We start from the raw sequence: 21,978 nt of genomic DNA, 5'->3' as shown, positions 1-21,978 counted from the left end.
GGCCATTAGAGTACAGTGACCTCATTGTCGTTCAAGAAACCAGTCTGAGATGATTCGAGCTTTATGACATGGCGCGTTCTCCAGCTGGAAGTAGCCATCAGAAGATGGGTACACTGTGGTCATAAAGGGATGGACATGGTCAGCAACAATACTCAGGTAGGCTGTGGTGTTGACACTCAATTGGCATTAATGAGCCAACAATGTGCCACGAAAATATCCCTCACACCATTACACCACCACCACCAGCCTGAGAGTTCATACAAGACTGGATGGATTCATGCTTTCATGTTGTTGACGGCAAATTCTGACCCTACCATCCAAATGCTGCAGCAGAAATTGAGACTTATCAGACCAGGCAATGTTTTTCCTATCTTCTATCGTCTAATTTTGGTGAGCCTATGCAAATTTTCAATAGTATCTGGAGGCAGCCTTTATGATGCAAGCTGAGATTGCATTACTCAGCGATGCAATGTCAGACACAATGCACTCAATGGAGTGAGTGACGTCCCTGTGACGGGTAAGGTTAGGGTAGGGGTTAGGTGATCACATTAAAAAGCATTGGATGCAGCTCAGATTGCACTGCATCAGGTCTGCATCCAGACCCGTCTCCAAATTGTAGCCTCAGTTTCCTGTTCTTGGCTGACATGAGTGGAACCCCATGTGGGCTTCTGCTGCTGTAGCCCATCAGCCTCAAGGTTCCTTGTGTTGTGCGTTCAAAAATGCTCTTCTGCATACCTCGGTTGTAATGAGTGGTTATTTAAGTTACTGTTACGTAATCGCGTGGGTTTCCTCCAGGTGCTTCGGTTTTCCCCACAAGTCCAAAGACATGCAATTGTCTTGTAATTGGGTAAGCTAAATTGTCCGTAGTCTATGTTAATGAGAGTGTATGGATGTTTCCCAGTGATGGGTTGCAGCTGGAAGGGTATCACAACATACAGTATGCAGGATAAATTGGCGGTTCATTCCTCTGTGGTGACCCCAGATTAATAAAGGGACTAAGCTGAAAGGAAAGTGAATTAAAGAATATATTATGTACTGTCATCATGGCAAATAAAGTGTCTCTGTTAAAAAGCATTTGGGAAATATTTAAATAATAATAACAATAAACTTAAAAAACAGGTAAATTAAAAAAGCCACAGTCCCATAATGCAATATGTAAGTGAAAATAAAGGGAAAACACTCATAAAAAAATAAAATAAATTATGACTAACAGTGATGCTGTTGTTTTTGAAGCAGCTACTAGGAGGCACTTTTCTGTCAAACACATGTGCAGATTCACACATGCTTCAGTTTCTCTAATGAGTTTTTCAACACTTAGCCATATGGTCAATTAATAAATATGAACTCTCACACAGATTCCCTGCATCAAAGAGGTTTGTTTGGAGGAGCGACAGGAATATAAACCTCCCTGGATATCATCTATTACAGGTACAATGCAGAAGGTGGAGAACCCCCTTCCAATTTTCTCCATTTCCCATTTTCCTATTTGCTGCAGTTGATTTGTGTGAGATGATGTACGCAGCACAGTTTTCCGTCCTGGCTTCTAATTATAATGAAGATCAAGTGTAGTCTGCAAAGTCTTTTTTTTCGTGCTAAAGCTGTGATTCTCAATCAGGGGTACACGTACCCCAGAGAGTCCTTAAGCAGGTTGTTAGGTCTTTCTAAAGAAAGCGTTTGCCTCCAGAACTGACAAAGCTTGTGATAGACGTATAAGCTCAGGTGTCTCATTAAAGAGAGAGGAATCAACTTGCTGAGTTTGTTTTCACACCCACAGCGCTTATTGCAAAAGTTTAAAGGTGAATCACTGTAATAATGGCTACTCAAAGAATATTAATGATAATGGTGAATAATATCCAATATGACACTGGTTAAGAGGAACACACTTCAAGTTTGATGCCTATGAAATGGCACTTCAGTGTTTCTGTGTGGTGTGAGGGTAAAAAAACTGGGAAACCCTCAGAATTTAACATGAACAAGTGTTTAATTATTACCTTTTATCTATGCTGTAATGTTAAAGGCTTTTACAATACATTTATTCACAACTCGATAGACTAGTTCTTCAGGAGTCCTCTCAAGCTTTATCAGCAACAGTACCGAGTCATGCTGTGCAAATAAAGTTACATTTTTCATACCTTTCATGATCATTTCTTAATCTTCAGTGGAATCCTGCTGCTTCACTCCTTGCTTGACGCGAGCTGTGGGATTTGCTTTGGTTTAGACTTGCACTTGGTGGCTGATTCATACGCAACACTTTTGAAGTACATATTCAGTCTTTTAAAATTAAAGAGAAGTTGGAAATACCTTTGCAGTTATATATTGTAAACGGACATCCAGATGTCGTGCACACTGCTTAGAGGGACGCTTATTTATGTATGCTTTCCTCTTAGTATAAACATAAATCGCGCTAGGGTGCGTTTCCCAAACAAAGACGTAACTCGCGGCCGAACTACCATAGTACGATACATGTTTGAGAAAAGAACGATGTAGTTTCCCTAAACCATAGTTGCTTTGTCGCAGATTCGTCATTTGAACTATGTTAGTTCTAGCGTAAGACACCCATAATGACGCTAAAAATGGGCGGAGTAACAACTCCTTTACAGAAAATTTCCGTCTGTTTTTGTGTGTGCAAATTCTAATGTTTTACACACACACACGCACACACACACACACACACACACACACACACACACACACACACACACACACACACACACACACACACACACACACACACACAGTAAAAAGAAAAAGCCAATATTAGTTTTGGTAAAAAAAACATGCACTCGTTTTCCATATTAATTAAAATATAAACGGTACATATGGGGCCTATGATTCCTTAAAATTTTCAGAATATTTTCTATTCTATTCTATTCTATTCTATTCTATTCTATTCTATTCTATTCTATTCTATTCTAAATATTCCATTCTAAACCTATTATTCTTTTATTTCTTATCTATTATTATTACTATTAATATTATTATAAAGCATGTATTTATTTATTTACAACTTTGACACATTCAAACCATGGCAGAAATGTAGAGGCCCATGTCTTACACACTACAGATACATTTCCTAAATCACCTACTAAATATTAAAACCATTAACGTTTGCTATATGTTTTTGTTCACAAGCTTTGGAGATTCCGTTTTTAAATAATAGGTCACCTATAGCTTTCGTCATGAGCCATGGATGCGTTCAAAATGGCATAAATATTTTCAAAGTGCACTACAAAAGGAACGCAATTGTCAATATGAAGATTGCTAAAATTGTAAAAAGCCAAAAAAAGCTACATTGAAAGCAAATTCAGTAAAATCTAGATAGGATACATCTGCGGATACGCACATCAATATAGCACCATTTTTTAAAAACACTTTATAACAATAAATAATATTTTTTAGGGTTCTGTGATGGTTGGGTTTAGCGTTGGGGTGGGGGTAGGCATAAATAAAATATAATTAATTGGGAAATTGAATAAATAACATAAACAATACTCGGTACAACTACTGTTTTTACACTACTGTTATGGTTGGGTTTAGGTAGTACTTTTTTATTTCACATAATAATGTTTTAGTTATGATACTCCCAAAATTCTCAGCAGAAATGGCAAAAAACATCCACAGGTTCCATCTGGCCCTGCCTTTAAGTTATCAGATCCCTTTGGTACGCCTATATATATATATATATATATATATATATATATATATATATATATATATATATATATATATATATATATATATATATATATATATACATACAGTTGAAGTCAGAATTATTAGCCCCCTTCAAATTTTTTCTTTTTTTTTTTTATATTTTCCAAATGATGTTTAACAGAGCAAAGACATTTTCACAGTATGTCTGATACTATTTTTTCTTCTAGAAAAAGTCTTATTTGTTTTGTTTTGGCTAGAATAAAAGCAGTTTTTAATTTTTAAAAAGCCATTTTAGGGACAAAATTATTAGCCCCTATTTTTTTCTTGATAATCTACAGAACAATCTATTGTTATACAATAACTTGCCTAATTACCCTAACCTGCCTAGTTTACCTAATTAACCTAGTTAAGCCTTTAAATGTCACTTTAAGCTGTTTAGAAGTGTCTTGAAAAATATCTAGTAAAATATTATTTACTGTCATCATGGCAAAGATAAAATAAATCAGTTATTAGAAATGAGTTATTAAAACTATTGTGTTTAGAAATGTGTTGAAAAAATTTTCTCCCAGTTAAACAGAAATTGGGGGAAAAAAATAAACAAGCGGTCTAATAATTACAGTTCTGACTTCAACTGTATATATATATATTTTTTTTCCCAGTCTTCTTTAAATATAAGTTTTAATTTCATGTTTTTTTATTTATTTATTTATTTATTTTTACTCTTATCACTTGTATTATTGTTAATTGATGTACAATGAATATGTATAATTTGTATTCAGGTCACACCATGTAATCACAATTTAATGTTTGATGTATTCCCTGTTACTTATGTTATTAAAATTTAAATAAAAAACACTATAATGATTTTCTGGGTTTCTTCTTCATTGGTGTTAGGTATTTCTGTATGAGATCGCCCTCTAGCTTTCAGATGGAGATTTTGTTCTGATCACACAACTGTGCTTTCCTAACAAGATGAGCATGAAAATTGCAGCTTTCCTGGATTGAGTTTGGGATTTTATTTTAATTCACTGCCCAGCCCTAAACAAGCAAAATAATAGATAAATGAATAATTAAAAAAAAAAAAAAAAAAAAAAAAATATATATATATATATATATATATATATATACACACACAGTAGCGCTCAATTGCAGAAAATAAAACATCTGATCATAGCGATTTTGATATTTTTGGAGCAGCATCTGCAATTCATTGATTCATTGGCATCATGATGACAGAACGTTTATAAAGTATTTGAGACTTTAGTAGGCTATGAAGACTCTAGATACATCTTAACTAAAGATAAAGGTTTGTTCACTAAACTATAAGTTAAATAGGTTGCTTAAGGTACACTTTCTTATGTGTGATGTTGTGAGGTGCTGTCCCTACTGGTGGTGCTAAATTGAAACAGAAGTAATTCGGGGCAGAACTGTGAGAACTTGTTTACCTAATACAGATCCAGTCCACTCTTGTGAAGTTTTAATTTTGTACATCATTTTTTGCTCATCAGGGAGCTGCTAATAATATGCAGGGTGTTGAATTCACTTTTAAATAAGGGCTGTTTCAATTATTCTTTCGATTTCCTCAACAGGTTCTCTGAGTAAGAGCAGAATATATATTACAAGATAAGATATTTAGCATTGAGCTCAGTTTCTGTTAAGGAAAAAATACTTAACCATGGCCTCTCTTCTTACTCTTGAGTTTCGATCAGTTTTCAGATTCAATTTTTTGCTTTCTTAAATTCTTAATACTGGGTTAAGGGATTATACAATGCAGTGGCACGGGTAGCATATTCGCCTCACAGCAAGAAGGTCGCTGGTTCGAGCCTCGGCTGGGTCAGTTGTTGTTTCTGATTGGAGTTTGCATGTTCTCCCCCGTGTTCGCGTGGGTTTCCTGCAGGTGTTCTAGTTTCCCCCACAAGTCCACAGATGTGGTATAGGTAAATTGGGTATGCTAAAAAATTGACCGTAATGCATGACTGTGTGTGTGAATGAGTTTCCTAGTGATGGGTTGTGGCTGGAAGGGCATCCGCTGTGTAAAACATATGCTGGAGTTGGCGGTTCATTCCGCTGTGGCAACCCCATATTTAATAAAGTAACTAGGCCGAAAAAAAAATGAATGAATGAATGAATGAAAACTGCTCAAAATGTTAAGCATTTTTTAAGGAAGACATGGAGCATGTTTATGGAAAATGTGCTTTGTAAACATTGTAAAATATTGTCTTTAAAGCGGAGAGCCTACTAAAAGCAACATGGGAAACATATTGTGTGGAAAAAGAAGCCATAAGAAGCAGAATTTCAAAGCTGAGGATCTTTGTTATGTTTTAGTCATAGTTAGACTATCGGTATCTAAAAGCTGGTATTATTATTATACTATTGTTATTATTATTGCAGTTTTTATCATGGTAGCCAGGTGACAAGTTTTCTGTGATTAAATATGCACTTAAATGTGTCCACAGAAGTATCGTGTTTTGAATGTGCTTTACTGCTGCCACTGAACTTTTAATCAAAATCCTTCCCTTTAAAAAACAAACATCAGAGTAATGCCAACTTTAATCTTTGCTGAACAACTCTCTTAAATTATATAAATGAAACACTGGGTGCATTAAAGTGTTAAAGAGTTATATTCATAAGATGTATGATTATTGATAAGATGTAAAGAAGCTGTAAAAAAGTCTGGTCTAAACCAGGAGTTTCCAGATTTTTCAGGCTGCGACCCCCAAAATAACAATTCCAGAGACTCGCGAACCCCGCTATCCTAGGAGGTTGTTATATACATACAAACATTGCACACAACAGTGGGCACACACCAATAGGCCTATATGAACCAGCCTATATGAATAATATAAATGTTCTTTATATTATTTATTAAATTTTCTCATTTATTGTATTTTATTAACGTCTACCCATACCTTAACCCTAAACCCAACCATCACATTAATGTAAAAACATATCTGGATATGGAGTCTTCTCCATTAGTGTAGCTAATTAACCGTGTGGATGGATGATAACAGTGCAAAAAAAGTGTAAAAGTTTAACAACCATTTCATATGTTTGTAATTGATTCATTTGTTTAATATTAACCTCATCTAATGACACTGGTGGTGGGGACGATGTTTACTGTATAATTTAATTGCAAATAATTACATTTTGGAGACTGCCACTTGGAGATCATCCTCCATGATCTTTAAAAATCTAAAAAGAAAATTTAAATGTAAGTGAGTTCTGTAAAGGTCAACGTTTACCATGGTGTTGTGAACAATCTGCTGCAACTGACGCTATTGTGGTGTCATTAATATAAAACAAACACACCAGGGGTGGCAATCCCTGAAAAAAAAATCTATTTGCAATTTATTTGCATGTTGTTTTTTTAATGTAACTATTAAATACTATTTTTCTTCTGTAAGTTATGGATAAAATATGATTTCTAATAGTTTAATAACAAATTTGATTTCTGGAAACCAAAAGCAACCCACTGGTCTAGACCACTAGTCAAAAAGAAACCACTGGTCTAGAACAACCTTTCAAAAGTATACTTATACTTAAAGGTATACTTAACTAAGCACTTTTCAGAAAACACATATTAATGATAAGATAAAGCTTAAGGTACAACCTAAGAATGACGCACTATAAGACGTTTTTAGGAAATGCAGCCCTGGCTATCTAAGACTTATAGTTTTAGGGTGCTTTAACACCTGGCACATTTTCTCCCTTAGGTTGGTTTGTTTAGACGTGAACAGTGGTTAATGAATTCTGGAGAAGTTTCCTTGTGGCAAGAAAGCAATTAGACATTACCCACGATGAGTTATTACATATATTAGGTGAAAAACAGCAATGTGGGCTAACTTGGAGCAAACAGGTGTGCTTTAAATAATAAAATGAGTTTACTTGCATGTGACAAATTTTGGTCTATTCAGAAAGCCTGCCTTGTGAAATAAGAAGAAATTGGATTTCCCTAAACATTTTCAGTAATATGTCATCAAATGAAAAATGTGTTCATAAACATCACATCTTCAGCAAAAAAAAAAAAAAAAAACTTCCTCACATAAAAAGTCTACAGGATTTTCATAGATGGCCTCATATTTGACATTTTTTCACTAATTGTGCATACATTGTCACAGTGGAATCCAAACCCTATTTTGTGGAAATTCTTAACTAATTTACGTTGACGAAATGACACACTTGTAGATAATTTATGTAAATCTTGCATAAAAATGTAATTGGTTTATTATCATAGAATCTGATGATAATTAAGTCTTCATATTTTATTGGAGAAAATATCCTATAAATTACATTGTACAGACAAATGTGAAATAACCATTAAAATAGTTGTGTTTTGCCAGTAGGTAAAACGGATCTGTTTTATTATTACAGATCTGTTGCATTACACTTGGTCTTTTGCATCTCTTGAAATGTAGATTTAGATTTGTGAAATGAGTAACTCAAGCAGAACATAACGACTAGGTTAGTGGTAAAGCAATAATAAAATGTTTTTTTTTTTTTTTTACCAAACAAATCTTATATTATATATATATATAGCCCTCTTGTGAATTTTGTATTATTTAAAAATATTTTGAAGTGCTGTTTGAAGTAGAAGATAGATGTTTATATAAAAAAAAAAAAATTAATAATAATAATAATAATATATATATATATATATATATATATATATATATATATATATATATATATATATATATATATATATATATATATATATATATATATATATATATATATTCATTTTCTTGTCAGCTTAGTCCCTTTTTTAATCTGGGGTCACCACAGCAGAATGAACCACCAACTTATCCAGCAAGTTTTTATGCAGCGGATGTCCTTCCAGCCACAACCTATCTCTGGGAAACATCCACACATACACACACTTATACACTACGGACAATTTAGCCTACCCAATTCACCTGCACCGCATGTCTTTGGACTGTGGGGGAAACCGGAGCACCCGGAGGAAACCCACGCGAACACAGGGAGAACATGCAAACTCCACATAGAAACGCCAACTGAGCCGAGGATCGAACCAGCGACCTTCTTGCTGTGAGGCGAACCTGCTACCCACTGCGCCACTGCGTCGCCCTATATATATAATTTTTTTTTTTTCTTGGAACAAACTTTTTCTTGTCTTTGTCATGGTGACAGTATACTACTTTACTAGTTATTTTCAAAATAGGCTCATTGGGAATTTGTGTCCAGGGCTACATTTCGATGAAACTCTAAGTACGTGCCACGACAGTCATTTGCCTTCTAGTTCTGGGTAAAACTAATGCTACGGGTGGTATGCGCCACCAACTTTTCCTTTTTACATAACAGTGGACATTTTTTTTCCCGGGGTGGTCAGTTTGCTCGGTAGCTTGCCTTGAACATTGTGTTGCGTTAAAGTCCGGTGAAAGGCAGTTCCAGCAGGTAAAAAAAGACAGCGATGTGAAATTGTGATAAAAGTATGTTGCTGAGATGCGTTTATTTCTTCTCGATTGCTTTTAAAATCGGTTGAGATGTAGGAAAGAGAGTCTCTTAATTAATTGATTGTGAGTTAATATACATGTGTGACAAGCCCTGGCTTTGCATAGAAGCACACTTGGACTTCTAAATGGCATTTATAAAAAAAAATGTGTACTAGTCTCTTATTTGAGATTCTCAAACATATACACAGTGGCCACTGATGGATTTGGCAACACAAGCTGCAGGTACACATCACTGGAGCAATGTATTTCACAGTTTGTAAAAACATAGCCCTAGGCCTGTGTAATACATAGCCTTTGGACTGTGGGGGAAACCGGAACACCCGAAGGAAACCCACGCGAAGGCAGGGAGAACGTGCAAACTCCACACAGAAACGCCAACTGAGCCGAGGATCGAACCATCGACCCAGCGACCTTCTTGCTGTGAGGTGACAGCACTACAGTACACTAATAAAGTATAGTAACATTTTAAAGCGCACCTATTATGAAAATCAACTTTTGTAAACTGTTTGGATAAAACTGTGTGTACAGTGTGCCCACAGTCATACTGGAGTGATATCAACCCAACAAGTCTTCTCTTTAAAATTTCCTGACATTAAAATAGGACCCAAATCTCAATGATATTGAGGCCCAATGCAACGTGACATAAGAGTGCTGATTTCCCTGTCCACCGAAATGATTGACAGGCCCCATATTTCTATAATAACATGTAGACACGTCCATAGAAAATCTTTTGGACAGAAACTGGGATTAAAATATCTGTTCCAACTCTCTGTTTATTTTCATGTTTATAGGTTTAAAACATTAAGAAGGGTCTGGATGCAGAAAAAAAAGATAAAGATGCAGTCTGAGCTGCATCCAATGCTTTTCAATGGGCTTACCTAACCCCACCCCTAACCCTACCCCTCAGAGTGACGTCACTAGCTCCATTGAGTGCATTGTGTCTGACATCGCATCTCTGAGAGATGCAATCTCAGCTTGCATCATAAAGGTTGTATGCAGATATTATTGAAAACTTTTTAAAAACAGAGCATGCATGTAATCAAGAAAGTAAAATTAATATCTAATTCTCAACCGATATAATCACCACATGGCCGCATGGTGTCAGTAAACGCTAATGAGTGTATGTACTGCAAATAGCATTTGTGTGAGACTCATCATTTCAGATAGGCTTGAAAAAACTCCACCACAAATACATCAAATAAACTTTACTAATGAGCTGTATTTCAGCTTCATCCGAGTCTGTCTCTATCACTGCACTGCAAAAAATGGTTTTCTTACTTAGATTTTTTTGTCTTGTTTGTAGTCCAAACATCTTAAAAACTTTTAAATCAAGCAAAATTGTCTAGACAAGCAAAACATACTGTCTTGTTTTAAGATATAATATGCCAAAATTGAGTTTTCCCTTAAAACAAGCTAAATAATCTGCCAATGGGGTAAGCAAAATAATCTTATGTCAAAAGGGAAAACAAGATTATTTTGCTTGTTTTAAGTTTAATGTTTTGCTTGCCTAGAAAATGCTTCTTGATATAAGAATTTTTATATATTTGAACTAGAAACAAGACAAAAAATCTTACAAAGAAAAGCATTTTTTTGCAGTGTGACTGCTGTTTATCTGACATAAAGCATGATGAGAAGCAGACACGCACGTGGGAACGATGGGCAGAAAGAAGCAGCTCATTTGCATTTAAAGCCACAGGCTACAAATACAGCTAAAATGTACTCAGACACCAAAATGGGCAGATTCTGGATGCTATAATAAATAATCTGATGGGTATTTTGAGCTTTTACAGACATCCTGGAGACACTAAAGGCTTATCATACATGTTGTAAAAGGGGTAAAAGAGATGCCCTTTAAGTTGTAAGTAAATCTCAACGTTAGTGTGATCAGCATTTCACAAATAATTGCATTTGAAATATAAAAAACTAATAATATCCAAGCAATGCTGGATACAGGCCTCGTTTCAGCATTATGAGAGAGCGAGATAAATGCAACTGACATTCACTCAAACTGGAAACTCTTATAGAGTGTTTGCATGATTCTAGCCTTAAGAAAGCTGTTTCATGGGTTACTTGAAGCGCGGAGGATGCGTGGCGTGCTGGTGGAGCATCCCAGTTTTGTTCCTTTGTAGATTGCAGGTTTTTTTGATGACGTCTTGCTTGTGGCAGTTCTTTTGGTGGAACAAGATATCGCTCTGTTCACCAGTGGGGAAGTTGAAACGGGATAAGAGGGATTTGTTTAGGTTTTGTCATGCGTAGTCAATTTAACCCCGAGTTTGCAAAGCCATTTATTGGTTTAATCTTACAAGGTTCTGCCTGGAGAAAATATGAAAAATGAAAACCAGCCAAACAAACAAGAAGCCAAGGAACAACTGCTCGAAATCTTGACGTCCTAATTAGATTGGCTCTTATTGCTTTAATGAAAAAACATAAACGGGGGGCTGTTTGCATCCTTGTGCCTTCTGGTTTTGCTGGAGAGCTCATATTTGCGGCATTAAAATAAATGAGAGAAAAAACATTCATAAATCAGGCTTTAAATAAAACACTCACAAACATGAAACAGCCATCGGCGCTTGCCGCAGGAAGTACGAGGGCATTATCAGGCTGTCAGCGAAGCCTCCCTTAACCACTATTTGCATCTCTCTGTTATTCCTTATCGGGGTGCATTCAGTTTGACATGCATTATGACTGATTCTCCACTCTTGTCACTGATTAAATTTCCATTAGCCATGCTTACCAGTTGTTGTGGCACTGAGAGCTCCTGAAAGATGTTCTCCAAATATGATTGCTGGGAAGAGAGCAGAGGTGGGATAATGACACAGTAACATGATTTTAGGAAGCGCTCTGTGTGACGGCTCCCTCCCTCGCCGCTTCAGTCTCTCCCTCACGCGTCCTTTCTCATTCTTCATCTTCTGTGCAAAGCTGCTTCTCATCATGAGCATGGCAATAAGGCCAGCATATAGAGAAAGACAGGTCTTGTGTATGTCTGTGTGTAGGGGGTGTTCAAAGATCTATTTAAATCCTAACATGCACAGAGAGAGAGAGAGAGAGAGAGAGAGAGAGAGAGAAATATCCATGTCTTCACAAATTCTACAAATCCCTGATAAAACTAGCAGGATGGATTCTCTCTGAAAAAGTATTTTACTCAGCGTTGTGTTGTATGACGTTCTTTAATTCATGTATTTAGCTGCAAAAATAACCGGATAAACTTAAGCAATTGTTCACTGAAGCAATTTTCCCCTTCAGTGAGTTGTTAACTTGAAAACTGCTGTGTCCAGGTAAGTAAGAGCTGATTGGTGAATCAACCAGTCCAACGATTCATTGATGAACGAAAGCAACGGGTTCATTCTAAAGAATAGTTTAAAGGATTCTCTCTCTGATTCAGTTCATCTCACAGCATCATTGATTGATTTAAAGTTGTTGTTGAGTTAGCAGCTCACTGAAAGAGCAGCTCATTCAATAAAGAATAAAAACTTCAGAGGACTCTGTAAAGTAAATAGTGTAAACAATGACTTTTATTTTATTAATTTAATTGACTTTTTATTGGTGAAATGTCCCATTAAGAGCCACCTTTCAGTCATACAAATGTAATAAAACAAAATAAAACATGTCATTGTTCACAGATAATTCTCGTCTCCACTAATTTGACGCTATTAACTCAACTGCAGTAACCATATCTAAACAAAGACTAATGATTAAATCAGTCCAATAGTTCATTCATGAACCATAACAAAAACATTTGCACTTTGATTCAGTTCAGTGAATCAGTGATGTGGTATTTGATTCAACAGCTGACTGGATGGGGATTTAATTGACTCACATATGATCTATTACCCATAAATCTCTTATATGATCTGATAACTCATTTTTTATGGAGATTTGTACACTCTCAGAATTAAAGGTACGCGAGCTGTGATAGGGGTGGTAGCTTTTCAAAAGGTTCAAATTTGTACTTAAAAGGTCCATATGAATACCTGAAGGGTACATAAAAAAAACAAAAGAGTTCCTGTTAAAACTTTTAGGTACTAATATATACTTTTTCGTTACCAATATGGACCCTTTGAGTACAAATGTGTACCTTTGGCTGGAAGTGCGATATGCACACTAATATACTGTAGCAACATTTTTTTTATGACACTGTACAATAATAATTCATATTTTTACAGTATTGTGACGATTGGGTTTTGAATTGGGGTAGGGTACGCTTTAAAAATGCAATTTATTGGGCAATTTTAATATAGCATAAAGACTGCTTAGTACAACTACTGTTTTTACATTACTGTGATGGTTGGGTTTAGGGTTGGGGTAGGGGTAGGCGTTAATAAAATACAATAAATGGTAAAAATTGAATAAATTATAATTAACTTCCGGCCGAAACCGTACTGTGAATGATTTAGCAACAACCATTGCAGCATACAGTAGGCTCATTTTGAAAACGTAGCCCTATATACACTTCTGGAGATCACAAACTATGTAGCCAGAGCTACTGATGGCTGCATTTGGTCTTTTAAATGAATGCTACGGGGCAGTATGATGCCGTTCCTTCTTACGCTTACCAGCTGACCGCTTATCTCCGTATGAACGGCTTTCCTGCTGTTACCAGTTTTTCCAGTTAGCTTGCCATGTACATTGGTGGACTTGAGATGCAGAGAGGAGTTGACCATGACGGCGGGGTTTGAGTCTGGCAAAGAACGGTTCAGAAAGTGGGTAAGACAAAAACAAAAGTTAAAAAATAAAATAAACAAGTAAGTAACTGGGTGAGAATATGGTAAAATCTGAAAATGTGATAAAAATCAGACGAGGCCTTTTTTTTTTCTGGATTGCTTTTTAAAACTGTCGGTTGGGTGTAGGGAAGTTGGTTTGCGGGTGCTTTTGAAAACACAATTTGTTCGGTTTAGGGAAGAAGAATGGTCCCAGCAAGCCTTTTTTGTTTTTCAAAGATGTATAATAGATGTCTAAACATAGTCATCTTGGCTAAAACACGGCTAAATTTGGGCTGAGAAAAACTAATAGACGCTTAAGAATATCCCAAAACTACACTATTCATCAAATAAACAGAAACAAACGACTATGATATAAATTATGTCTATTTGACTATTAGTTTAGTGTTGGACCATTCTTAAATGTCTATTAGATTTTCACTGACAGCCCAAGTTTAGCCTTGTTTTAGCCAAGCTGCTATGTTTGGATATCTATTAGACATCTGTTAAACACAAAATTGTTTGCTGGGTTGGGTCCTTCGATTAGTCAGTCAGTCATTCAGTCAGTCAGTCAGTTGACAGTGGCATCTGGTGGATTTGCGTGAGAACAGCAGGCACGAATGGCACTCGCAAGAGAAATTTGAGATCTCAAAAAGCATACACAGCAACCTCTGGTGGATTCGCAAAAACAAAAACTGCAAAAAACATGGCTCCTGGAAAGTATATGGTGCTCTCCAAAATTGTATATAGAGGTACGTTTTTAAAATTAGCCTGGGTTGGCAAATTTTTAGTTATATGTTAATCACAGCAGCATTATTGTGTTGTTGTTTTTCCTATTGTTAAACAAAACATAATTCCTTGTTCACAGATAATTTTTTCCCTCCATTTAACTATTAACTTGAAACGGCAATGGCATGGACTGAATCATTTCAGCAATTCGTTGATCAACTTTTCAGGCAAATTTGTGAACCACAACAACCAGTTAATTCAGAAGTGCGTCTCAAAAGATTCTCTTTCTGATTCAGTTCTGAAGTGAGGGTCTCAGTGAAGTGGTTCTTGAATTAACCGCTCACCAGAAGAGAAGTTAATTAAATAAAGACTTAAATTTGATCTACTTGTAAAGCTCTTGTAAGGCTACAGAAGACTTAGTAACTGTTTTTAATGTAAATTCACTGTAACAGAAAAAATAGAGCATAAAGCAGGTTAAATGATACCTTAAATTACAAAAAACATTTTTTTTGGTGAACTGTCCCTTTAAGAGCAACCCTTGCCCTCACTTTAGCCAGTATGTTGATCATTCAGAGTTACTGTGTACAGAGATGATATAAAATGCTTGGTATGTGAATGAAGTGAAGCGTTGGAGCTAATGACCAGCAGGATTAATTAGCGCAGGCTTGTCTCTCCCTCATTAATCCGCTTGCAGGTGTTCTTCTTCCAGTCTCTCCCTCTCCGTCTGCATGAGAGAAGATCGACGAGGAGCCGCTCCACACCAATTCAATCTTATTAGTCCTCTGCAGAAATCACAGCTCCAGTGGAGGACAGCTGTAGATAAGAGGAGCACGAGACTCCCGAACACAAAGAAATGAGGAGAACTGTGCGAACTGCTGTGTGGAAGCGTTATCTTCTGTACTGTGAAACCAGTGCAAGAGGTTTCTTTCCAGCACATTTACTCCCTGCGCCAAGTTAAATCAGCATAATGTTCTATTCTTGTCTTTATTTATGTCACTAACAGTTGAGGTGCAACCCAGATTCTAAATTAGGTTAACATATGCTAAGTACAGAGATGATGAAGAGATTTATATATATATATATATAGTTTCAGTATATATAGCTTTAAAATCAGAGACTTAACCTTAAACATTAAACTTAAGACAAAATTTTTTTGGCTCTCTACTCCAACACCATGGATTTGAAATTAATTGAACAAGATGTGCTTTAACTGCAGACTGAGAGCTTTAATTTAAGGGGATTTACATCCAAATCAGGTCAACACTTAAAATTACAACAGTTTGCATATGTGCCTCCCACTTGTTAAGGGACCAAAAGAAATGGGACAGAATAATAATCATAAATCAAACTTTCAGTTTTTAATACTTGGTTGCAAATTCTTTCCAGTCAATTATAGCCTTGAAGTCTGGAACATCTAGACATCACCAGACGCTGGGTTTCATTTCTGGTGGTGCTCTGATAAGCCTCTACAGCAACTATCTTCAGTTTCTGTTTGTTCTTCGAGCATTTTCTCTTCAGTTTTGTCTTCAGCAAGTAAAATGCTTGCTCAATCATATTCAGGTCAGGTGATTGACTTGACCATTGTATAACATTCCACTTCGTGCTTTTGCAGTATGCCATGGTTCATTGTCTCAATAATGTTCATACATGGTGACTGGGCTGGCCAATCCTGGAGCACCTGACCTTCTTTGCTTTCAGGAACTTTGATGTGGAGGCTGAAGAATGAGAAGGAGCGCTATCCTGCTGAAGAATTCACCCTCTTCTGGGGTTTGTAATGTAATGGGCAGCACAAATGTCTTGATACCTCAGGCTGTTGATGTTGCCATCCACTCTACGCCCCGATACTGAATATAACCCCAAACCATGATTTTTCCTTCACCAATCTCAAATGATTTTGTGAAAATCTTAGGTACACGTGGGTTCCAATAGGTCTTCTGCAGTATTTGTAAAGATTTTTTAACCTAATATAAATTGTAATATTATTTATTATTTTATATTATATTTTAAACATGTTATATTTTATAACTATATATTTGTTAAATAATATTTTGTGTTAATTATGCAAATAGACTCACAGATACATAAAACAAATAAAACAAATAAATTAACAAAAAAACATCAAGCTTCTATATTTAAGTAAACTATTGATTATTTGCACATTTGAATGCAATTTATGATTTATAATAACAACCAAATGTCCTGTAATGACATGTAAATACAGCAACACACTCAGTTGGCAGGTTAGCAATGAACTATTTTACCATCTGGAGACTTTTTGGCTAATTAACATGGATTTGTATAATATTATTTGTGTTATTTGTTTCAAGATTAGAGGTGAATCCAATTGTCAAACTTAACTTCCTGGTATAAGTTTTCTCTTTAATTAAAATCTTACGGAAACATCAGAGTTCACGAATTGAAGCACAAAATACTCTCAACCTTGGAAATAAAGCCGTAAACAGTATTTACACATTCCTTGAATGCAGGCAATGAGTTGAATACAATTTCATACTCAACAGCAGAAAACAAGACAGTTGGTTATTGATTTTAAATATAGCAGAGGATCAGTGGTGTTTGGAGCTGTAGGGGAGACTGGGGACTGTTTTCACACAGACTGATTTGCAACACCATCAGTTTAGGCAATTAGAAATGAGCCACAGGGGTGAGATCACTATCACACATGACCAGCAGCCTCCCGAGGAGAAGCAGCAGCGTAACACTTTCTGCCTGTTTATGGCAACTAACTAAAACACTACATTTGCTTTTTGAATGCAGCCAATTACACAAGCACGTGCACATTTTTCCTACATTTAATAAATTAATATTGATTGCAGATGTGGAGGGCTGTAACTAGTACTTGCCTACTGCTAATAACTAGTCCAATATGTTTAAGCCACAGTCACTTGTATTATGAACCAGCGGTGCATTTAATCCAGTTTATTTTGATTGTCTATTGCTAGAGTAAATGAATCTGACAGATAGCCTGCATTTATAGAGCCTGGCCACACCCCTTCCGGCAAGCTATGTTACACAAATGTAAACAAATCAGGTCTTCAATATTTGAATCCAATTTCCTAATATGCAACATCAGTAACCAAAGTGTTTTCTGGATGTTTTAGCATTTTGATTTATATAATGCAAATTATGATTCTGAACTGTGTTATTAATCATAATTCATTTATACCGATTTAGTTTATGAACACAACTTAAATTGATGATTTGTTTTGTTATAACCTTCCCAAATAGATGGATATTTAGTAGTATATTTCTACTTTTATGTACAAAAGAAATCACATAATAAAAAAAAAAGGCAATAGTGTGGCTCAATGGTTTGCACTGTCACCTCACAGCAAGATGGTCACAGTTTCAAGTTTCGGCTGGACCGATTTTTATGTGGAGTTTGCATGTTCTCCCTTGTTATTGATCACATTTCAGTTTTATGATTCAGTTTATGTACACAATTTAAACTGATGATTACCTGTTATAACCTATACCCAAAAAGAAGGATATTAGTAACTTTATTTTGATGGTCCATTTGATGGTCCAACCCTAATGCCGACACCACAGTCTGCTTATAATCTAATGAGAATTAGTTGGCATAGTTGGCAATTCAACAAACAGACCATCAAAAAAGTGTGACCGGATATTGAGTAGTATATTTCTACTTTCATGTAAAAGATTTAGACACATAATGCATAAAACGTTATATTTATGAAACCCACCAGTCCTACTGCAACCAACACGGTCTGAGCTAGGATCTAACTGGCAATTCTATGCATTGTAGTTGGTTGCTCTAACAACGAGGCTTAAGACCATGGACTCCGGTGTCAGTTGCTAGAGCACCTTTAGAGATCAGAGAGATCAGAGGAGTGAGGTTTACATGCACAGCACTTGGCTAGCTGGCCTCTGTTAGATTTATATTTGTTTTCATATAGATATCAGAGTATTCTTGCTTAATTTAAACATTAATCTAAACTGATGATTTTGATTTTTGCTATTGATCACTTTTCAGTTTTATGATTCAGTTCATGTACATTATTTAAACTGATAAATTTTTATAACCTACCTAAATAGGGGGATCGTGAGTAGTATATTTCTACATTCATGCAAAATATTTACAAACATAATACAAAAAAAAGTTATATTTATATTTATTTTTGTATAGATATTGCAGCATTCTCACAATAATAAGACTAATGTCCATACTTTTTACTGTTCTATAAAAAAAAATCTATAGAAATTAAACACAACAATCCTCTAACCGTTATTATTTGGTCAATGTAGCAAATAGTCATTGTAGAAAATTTAGTTAATTTAAATATTAAGGAAATAATTATTATAATATTTATTAATTACCACTCAATAAATTAACAAAATTAATTTAGCAAGCAAGCTGTCAGAGCCTTTCTGTTTTCCTCCAAGGAAACCCAGGGTGCTGAAATATAATTGGCTAAAGTGGCATCGGGCAGGTTAAAATTACCAAAACAATGACAGTGTTCTGGCACGGAAAACACATTTTCAAAGCAGAATATCTGACCTCAGCATTGATTTTCAGATGAACAAGATTGCACACTTGGCATGTTTCTTAAATATCTGCAAACATATTATGGTATTTTTATGCTTTAGAATAAGAAAAGTCAAAAACTTATATTCAGCACTTTTAATGTTTCCCTGTTTGTCCTGTGCTTATGGCTTTGCCTTAATTTGTGTTGGCCATGTGCTCCTTTTGTCTTTCCTGCCTGTTTTCAGTTACCCCACCCTCTTATTTTGTTTCCTCCTGTCTCTCAGGTGCTTGGTTCTATATATTGTGCTATGCATTCTCATTTCTTTGCTAGTTTGTTCCATGTGAGCTTATCTTGTATCCTAGCCTTGTATCCTTACATAACGTTTTGTCTTGCCAGTGCTTCTAGTTCTCTTGTTTATTTATTTATTGTTTGTTTGTGGCTACTACTTTCTTTTGTTTGTTCCTAGTGTTTAGGAATTTTGTGTGCTAATCTTTGTCTTGCTTTTATCCTTATAACTATTTTTGTTTGATTTTTCTCTCAATCCCAGTCGGTAAAGTCTAGATAAGATATGCGCTCAGCCAAAAGTGCAATATGTACATCAATTATATCACCATTTTTATGACACTGTATAACAACAATTAATATTTTTACAGTACTGTCACGGTTGGGTTTAGGGTTGGGGTAGGCGTTAAAAAAAATACAATTTATTGGGTAATTTAATAGATAGCATAAATAATACTCAGTACAACTACTGTTTTTACATTACTGTGACGGTTAGGTTTAGGTTTGGGATGGAGGCGTTAATAAAATACAATAATTGGGAAATTTAATAAATTATAGTAATAATTCTCCTTAACTTAAGGCCACAACCATATCCAATCTAGCCACAGCCATCCCAGTCTTGTATTAGTAGTTGATTATTAATTGTCTTTTTACATTCTACGAGTCTTTATTTAAGTTTTTTTCTGTATTATCCATTTTGCCTAGTCAGTCTAGTTTTCTTTCAGGATTTATATTTGATTTCAATTTTTTTTTTTTTTTTAGATTTAGTTAGTTTTGTTATTTTATTGTATATTTATTGTTGTCTGTTTGCTGTCCTGTCTTATACTTTTCCAGTCCTGACTTCATTGGCCTGCCAGTCTGAAGTTAATGTGGCTAACTCTGGTTTTGACCACTGTTGCTCCTACTCCTGCCTGGCTGTTGATTCTGCTGCCATCTTGTACCTATCGCTGGTTCCCTGTGTACTCCCCCTGCTGTTTGGACCTTGTCATCCCCTTAATTGTCTGTCTACTTGTGCCTAATTCTGTCAATAAACACCTTTTCGCTTATTGCTGCAACTGGGTCCGCTTTCTTGCAACAAACTGTGACATACTGCGTAATATACTTCTTTTTTTAAATCATAGTTTATTGCAGGGGTGTCAAACTCAATTTCTGGAGGACCGAAGCCCTGCACAGTTTAGTTCCAACCCTGCTCCAACACACTTACCTGTAGGTTTCAATTAGTTCAGGTGTGTTTATTTAGGGTTGGAACTAAACTGTGCAGAGCTGCGGCCCTTTTGGAACTAAGTTTGACACCTGTGGTTTAATGAAACATGTTTTCAAAAATTGAGATAAGGAATTAAAATAAAATAAAAAACAAATCAGTATAAGTCTAACTGTTGTTCTTTATCCATTGCAGCATTTTTAGTTTGTTTAAATAATAATCACATTTCATTTGAGAAATCATCTTATGCAGGAAATCCCGCAATAAGATTTTGCTAATGCTGTTCTTTCAGTTTAAAAATCAACCCTAGTGGACTATCGAGTAGTATTTCTTTTTACATTTACTGGATGCAAAGATTAAAACATCATATCAAGAATTAAAACACATGGAGAGAAATAAATAAACAAAAACACTGCGGCATTGCTACTCATCTAACTGGTGTTCTTTATTCAGTGCAGCGTTTTCTTGAAGTTGAAAGAGCGCTATGATGTGGGCCATTAACTGAGGCTTTAAGAGGGCCATTGAAAATGACCTGGCCTGATCTCCAAATGAAAGATAAATATGCTGCAGCGTGGACATCTGTCATGGGGATGTGGGAGGAGGCTGACAGACTCCAACTGCTAAATCATTTCCACACTAAAACTCCGGCTATGATTCACTTCGCCGCCACGCTTACACAACGTGTTTTTCAGCACTAAAGGTGAAAGGTTTCTTCGCTCTAGAATGCACTCTATAAACATGAATCGCACAAGATGTAACTAAATGTAGTCACTGGGGAATGGTCTTTTTTGGCAATTTGGGTTTTTCATCTAGTGCAGCGGGAGGTCAGCTTGTTTCCAGCATACACACACTCACATGCGAATCGCTGTTTCCCATGAGGCTCTGCTTGGATCCATGGTGTACAGGACATGCACCACTGACATGGAAATTCAAATAGACAGGGATTAACTCTTTATACCTCAACAGACTCACCAGTACATTATGTTCCTGATGAGAAACCAAATGTGGAGTGTTAGACTGAGCAAAATACTGCTTGCAGGAGGAGACTTACAAAAGCCATGTTTCCATCCACATATTTTTTATGCGCATTTTGGAATATTGCATAGTAAGTGCGTATTGAAACGCCAATATGCACATAAATTTTGAACATTTTGACGTTCATGTATGTGCACAACCAGTGGCAGTTCTAGTTTAAATGGCACCCTGGGCAAACCACCCTATACCCCCCCCCCATTATTTTTTAAAATAAATATAACAGTTTATTTATACTCGTATTTATTAATGTTAATAAACAATTATTATTCTAAATAAATAACAGAAATCAATTCAAAAAATACTTCAAAACATGTAACAACTGAAGTGATGTGCTAAGATAACTTAAGAAATCTTTTGCATGAATATTTATCATGACAATTCTATAGGATACACATATGTTT

General features: G+C 35.7%; 1 protein-coding gene across 9 annotated transcripts in view; it reads right to left on the bottom strand.

Annotated features, from left to right (window-relative positions):
- Positions 1-21,978, bottom strand: part of negr1 (neuronal growth regulator 1) — a 349,508-nt gene that overhangs the window by 95,888 nt on the left and 231,642 nt on the right. The gene's annotated exons all lie outside the window — the stretch shown is intronic.

The sequence above is a fragment of the Danio rerio genome, chromosome 6 (assembly GCF_049306965.1).
Source record: "Danio rerio strain Tuebingen ecotype United States chromosome 6, GRCz12tu, whole genome shotgun sequence".
Classification (NCBI taxonomy): domain Eukaryota; kingdom Metazoa; phylum Chordata; class Actinopteri; order Cypriniformes; family Danionidae; genus Danio; species Danio rerio.
This window is presented reverse-complemented; position numbering and strand designations above follow the sequence as displayed.